Genomic DNA, 6,834 nt, shown 5'->3' on the forward strand with positions numbered 1-6,834 from the left:
ATACTTTTATTATGATATTGCCTTTTAGTATGCGACTCGATTCGAGCTGACCTTAGCTAAGGCATGTCAAGACTTGCATTACATTGTTTGGAATTTTATTAGTCACTTAGGATTATGTTCCAATAAACATGTAACCCAAAACGGTAATGGTTTATTAATCACTTACCACACAACTATGACAAGGTATATTACTGGGTTATTACTTATTACTAAAATCCCAGCAGAAGCGACATCTCTATCCCTCAGAGGGATAGAAGCCTTAGTCGTATATATTTCCCATCGCACCCTCCTAAATCCTATCAATAGCCCTGCTACGAGGGGGATCATACTCGGGATGTATGTTTATTTGATTATTACTAATATGGACACACAACTCTACAAGAAACAAACAAATGTAGTTTTAGTACAACAAATAATATAACGCATAAACGCCATTCAATTAGGAAAGCTCCCGGTCGATTGTATGTGGTGCAACGTCCTTTGAAGCCCGTATTTAAGCACAGCCCGATTACCAGCCCGGAAACCATTTCCATAGACAGGGGAGATGTCAGATTCAATCTGGCTTTTAAAGAAGTCTGCAAGCTTCTTCTCAAATGGAGGCCTTGACATGGATATGGAGGCTATCTCGGATGTTAACCACATATGACCCACCACTTGACAGATTCCTTCTTACACATCTTGACGGAGACGCGGGTACCCTTATATAACAAAATATTAATCAGCTAATGATATAACAAATATAATATGATGTAAAATTTGTCAACTTTATCACAATGCATATAAACTAAGAGGGGTGGTCAAACCATTAAGCCGCAGCCATGCATGCATCATTTCATGAGCTAAGATTGATCCAGTAAGCAACCTGTCATTTAGTAGACATAAATTAAGTTAATCTTCAAACACTTAAGTCTTTAAGAAACAAATTGACCGGTTTTGAACTGCCCATTTTCCTATACTGTAAACTACAGACAAAAAACACGCACAAACAGTACCTCGGGAGGCCATATAATACAAGAATAGCCGTGACCTCAGAGTGACGGGTCAGCTTATAAGGCTCTATTCTCATGTTCGGGAGCCGATTTCCTATCCCGATTCTCGGTTGTCTTGAAACCTGCCAACATAATTACATTCAACAAACAGAAAACATCTTTCCTAAAATCTAAAACTAGAGGTGTAAACCAGCCAAGTCAATCAGCTTGCTTAAAGCTCGAATCAAGATGACTTTAAACAAGCTAGAACCTAAAGAATAAGCGTGTTTAGTAAACGATCCCAAGCCCGAGCCCGAGCTTCACTTATCAAGCTCGAGCGGGCTTTCAAGCCTAAACTAGCCTATTATTTATAAAATTGTAATTTAGTGTATTAAATATATATTAATATAATAACTATTATTATATAAAATGATAAAAATAACAAAATAATATAATGCTACATATTAATTTTAAATTAAGATATGTATAAAGTTAAATAACTATATAAATAAATGATAAATGAGCCAAATTAGTAAGTTAAGCGTAGGGGTGTGCAAAAAAACCAAAAAAAAATGCGAAAACCAAACTGTATTCATAACCCGAAAAAACCAACCCGAATTGTGAATTTGGTTAACGATTCGGCTTCTAACCGTATCGAAGTTGTGAATTCGGTGTTCGATTATCGGTTCAACAAATAACCAAACTGAATTCTACGGAAGAAACTGAATAATAACCAGTTTAATCAAATAACTAAACCAACTAAATCAAATTAAACCAAAAGAATCGAATAACCCGATATCACGTTTACATCCCTAATTCCCTATCTAAAACAAATTCAGAAATCCTTACTGTGCTAACAGTTTGTTCCTCTGAAAGACATAGTCCTCTGGTCTCGGGCATGTGATGATGACCCTGATAAAAAAAAAGAAAATTAAAATGAAAAGACAATAAAACATATATGTATACTCAAAAGTGACAGCAAACAAAATTTATGTTACATGTGTTTCTCCATCCATGGCCTCATTAAGTGCTTGCCTCTCAACCAAAAGCAAAGGAATCTTTTGTTTCAACTTCATATTCAAACTTTCAAAATAACGTTGAATATCTGCATACAGCGGTTGACAATCCGCTGTATCTATGATTGCAGAACCAAGACACTCGAGACACAGTTTTCTACCATCACTAAGACCAGCATATTGTATTCCCCTTGCCTGAATAACACAAAGATTCTCTTTATATACCAAAATGATATAAAAAATAGTCAAATTGGTCAACTGCAATGTCATCAAAACTTACCTCGAAACGATCACAGCTGCACACCTAGGAGTCCTGTCACGCTCATGAGACGGGCAGTATTTCTGACCCCAGAAAGGATGAACCTTATATTCAACAAAACCAGCAGGATTTGTTCGCATCTGTAAAAAGATTAAATACATTTTAAATAATCAAATTTAAAATAAATGAGACATAAAATTAGAAAATAAAGATTGAATGACACTTACAAAGTTATGGCATACATCACATTTTGGGTGATGGTTTTCTCTATAGCAAGACTTGTGATACGCATGATTTCCCGACAATAAAAACTGCATGAAATTAGAGAAATTTCAATTTTTATCATATCCTTACAAAACACAAATAATATTAAATGTGTTTAGTACCTCATGATCAGAAATAGAAAGTTTACACACCTGGCATTCTAAACATTCTGGATGCCAAACACCACCCATGCATCTTAAAACTCGTCCATAACCAATCGCATTCTTGCAACCCGCACAAGTCCTATAAAAAGATGCAAGTGATGAAAATATGATTAAACATTTTATATTCACTTAATATTGAACACTAACTTTGAAACTGTAATTAAAGAAAAGCACCAACCTAAAACCTGTTGAATTTGGGAATGATCTAGGTTGATAAACGTTTCCATTTCGGTTCATATTTCTATTCCAGGGTTGAGGCTCAAGTTTAAGACTTCCATGTAGAGCCTTTGCAAGATAATCATCTTCTTTCAGATGGAAATCATTATCTGAAACATATTTTATTTCAAGTATGACTAAGCAGTCTTTTAGCAAAGGAAAAAAAATGAAATTAACAAAAAAAATATGTTTTTAAGATATATGTGGAACTCATGTCATCGTAAATACGCAACGCTAGGGATGTTAACGGGCCGGTTCGGCCGGTTTTGACATAACTTCTGTGCCGAACAGATAAGTATGGTTGGGTCGCTGGACTGACCAAAGCGGTTCAGTTTTGACGGTTTAGAAAAAGATTAAACATTTTACCTGTGGAGTATCAAAGCGTTTACCAAAGAAAAACTATTTTTACGTTTATTAAAACTATACGGATTAAAAATATTTTTTAATTATTTTATTAATCTTTCCGCCGATTCGGTTTTGGTGGCCAATTCTAGACCATAAAACCAAAAAAAATCTACACTTTCACAAATATATATAAATCATGAATTGGTTATCGTTTACTTACTAATCACAGGTATTCTTTTCCCTTTATCTGCAAGTGATAATGCGATTGCCCGGTCAAAGTCCTCGCCCTACACATGATTTCACCAACAATAAGACACAACCATTTATGCTTAATTGCTTAGCAATGATAAAACTTATCCGACAGTTACTGTACCCCTTGAAAAATTCTGCTAATCCAAGCCATTGCCTGGTTAGTGATTGAACGTTATCTGCAAATCGCCATTATCTTATAGTTATGACACAAGAAGAATTAGCATGCGTGCTTAAGTTCAATCATTGCTAACATTTGGAAACCTAATCTTGTTTGCATATTTAACAAAATCAGGGCATCCAATCATCAAAACAGAAATAATATTACAAGAAATTGAGACTAAATTGAACAATATTCGGGCATCAAATCAAACATGTTATCAAATTGAACAATATTCGGGCATCGAATCAGACATGTTATCAAATAGAACAATATTAGAGCAGCCAATCATCAAACCAGATATAATATTACAAAAACCTGAGACAGAATTGAACAATATTAAGGCACCAAATTGCAAATTTAACAAAATTAAAGCATTCAATCATCAAACCAGACATATAATATTACAAGAAAATGAGACTGCATTGAACAATATTAGGTCATTCAATCATCAAACAGACATAATATTACAAGAAATAGAGACTGAATTGAACAATATCAGGGCACCAAATCAGACATGTTAGTAAATTGAACTATATTAGAGCATCCAATAATCAAACCAGACATAATATTACAAGAAACTGAAACTGAAACTGAATTGAACAAAATTAGTGCATCAATTCATCAAACAGACATAATATTACAAGAAACTGAGACTGAATTCAACAATATTGAAGCATCAAATCATACATGTTTGCAAATTGAACAATAATAAGGCATCCAATCATCAAATCAACATAATATTACATAAAATTAAGACTGAATTTCACAGGATGATGCATAATAAGAGTGAATATAGCACAAATATTGTATGAATCAGATGATAAGTTTCTTACAATGAAACCCTAGGTAGCAAAACGAAACGCTGAGAGAGATTACAAGACGAACTCAGTGACTGATAAATGATAATGAATGAAAATGCATGTACACTGGCAATATATATAGGCGATGATTCGTTGACAAATGAGATTAAATTAATAATATTAATACGAATACGGAATGAAAGGAATCAGAATTGTTATCATCAAATTCATCATCACTACTGTTGAAGACACGGTTTCTTTGAAGTGGACGATGATTATTAATTGCAAAAGTAATCACCGCCGCTATTCTTACCATTATAGATCGTTATTGAGCATTCGAATATCTTCTTCCTCTTTCTTCTTTACTTTTTCACTCGTTCTGGAACAGTCTGTTACTTGTAGGACACATACGGCATCCACGCTTGCTTTCGCTTTTTTATTATATCTCCACTACAGTTTTGTAGCCTTACGTACAGGCAGGCGCAACACCTTTTTTTTTTTTTAATATACGGGTGCGGGAAACCCGGACTTTGGTAATCTCATAACAAGTTTATGTGTGTTCATTGTTTGGTTTGAACCGTTTAAACCGGTCATTGGTTTGATTTCACGATTGATTTTTTTATTCTTTAACTTTTAGCCAGTGGATTTTAATTTTCAACGCGGTGGTTTCGGTTTTCAACGACCAAAAAAGGTTACTTACAGTTTGGCTCACATCAAAACCTGTGACATTCGTGACAAAACGAGGTATACTATATTCACTACGTAACAAGTAAACGATAAATCGGTTAATTCGTAGTGCTTAAACGAGTAACCGACCGATACTAATTATGACCCGCATATATATTGAGGGGTCATATACGAGTTATATGTATTATAGAGGCTAACATATTGATATTTAGGCCCCGGTACGTTTAAAACCATTTAAACGAAAAAGGTTTCGTTTATTGATACGCTATGAGTTTAAAAGCAATCATTAACATCAAAACGAACATTGTAGCATCCGTTAAGCCGAAAAAGATTTATAAAACACTTATATGACATGATCTAAGCAATCCGTGAAAATATTTTTGATTTTTACAACGAGTCGGTACGTTTTTCTTATTTTACAAAAATAGGCTGAAAAACATTCGTTTTCGCGCTATTTTTCGCACTCGAACTAGTTTTGTTGCGAAAAACCGAACCTGAATTAAATTTGGACCGATGTTTACTCGTGGCACGAATACCGAGGCACATTGGGCCAAAATGGAGGCCCAATGGCACTTTATATATGGCTGCCACAAAGGGGAAAACCCCCACCCTTCTAGTATATTGTATGTATTACACAATATTAAGATATTTTCACACAAAAAAAAATCAACCTTGAACAAAATCAGCAGGTAACTTCATCTTCCCAAGCCAAAACTCTCAAGGTAAACATCCAAATTCTTGTGATTTCAAGCTTGATTAACATAGTTTAAACATGAAAAATTAAGTCTTGCTTAGTTTAAATATGTTTAACCATTCAAAAATCAAAAAAATCAAGTAAAATCATGTTTTGATGTTAAACATGTCTACAAAGCAGAAACATATAGATTTTTGGTCAAAAACGCGGATTAGAACATAAATACAACGTTTTTACGGTTTGAAAGTTCGGTTTGAAACCAAAACTGAAACCCAAGTTAACAAGGTTGTTCAATGGATGATTTACGCTTGGTTTGATGTTATGATATGTAGATACTCTGAGTTTGCAACCCAAGACCCGGAGAGTCGTTTAAACTATCAAAAATCACGAAAACCAACAAGGTAATATCGTATTACTCGTTTAGGGGCTGTTTGTGATTCGATTGTGACGTGCTTGTTGTTAGATTATGAAACTTTTCAGGGACATTAGGGATCATTTAAATGAGTCCCTGTTCAAATTTGGTAATTTTTTGATAAACGGAGAATATTTGGCGAATTTATTACCGTTTATTGGCGTTTATTCGGGAAAATAGGTACACTTCATGAAAAATTATGAAATTTGAGTTGAAACCCAAAAATGTTATATTAAGATCACTGGTAAATTTTGAGAACATTTGGAGATGGTCTAAGTATTATTTGTGCAATTGTGTTTTAATCGAGTTTTAATAGCCGAAAAACGCGCAAAAGGCATTTTGGCCAAAGAATTAGATTCTGGAGATTTTTCAGGGGATATTTACTGATATTAAGACCACTTGGAAAAATTATCGGATTTTTTGGATGTCGTTTGGTATAAACGAGCTATTTATTACTTAATTATAACACATTAAATAAATTTTTATAAATAGATAACTAATCATAAAATTTATGAATATATTTTTATAAAATTCTCCATATTTTATTTTTTTTTCAAAAAAATTTCCATAATTTATATATAAGTACATAATTAGCTA

At 33.6% G+C, this 6,834-nt stretch overlaps 1 pseudogene across 1 annotated transcript; it reads right to left on the reverse strand.

Annotated features, from left to right (window-relative positions):
• Positions 1-255: 255 nt before the first annotated feature.
• Positions 256-4,325, reverse strand: LOC143602898 (protein DA1-related 1-like; annotated as a pseudogene). The gene is made up of 11 exons (XR_013147940.1): positions 3,606-4,325; positions 3,453-3,519; positions 2,850-2,997; positions 2,630-2,750; positions 2,471-2,554; positions 2,265-2,383; positions 1,967-2,179; positions 1,818-1,880; positions 993-1,111; positions 804-862; positions 256-698 (listed from the first exon to the last, which is right to left on the reverse strand). The product of XR_013147940.1 is annotated as a protein DA1-related 1-like (transcript).
• Positions 4,326-6,834: the final 2,509 nt, after the last annotated feature.

The sequence above is a fragment of the Bidens hawaiensis genome, unplaced genomic scaffold, assembly GCF_021521415.1.
Source record: "Bidens hawaiensis isolate Kalapana, Puna unplaced genomic scaffold, B.hawaiensis_p1.1 tig00060050_1, whole genome shotgun sequence".
Taxonomy (NCBI): Eukaryota; Viridiplantae; Streptophyta; class Magnoliopsida; order Asterales; family Asteraceae; genus Bidens; species Bidens hawaiensis.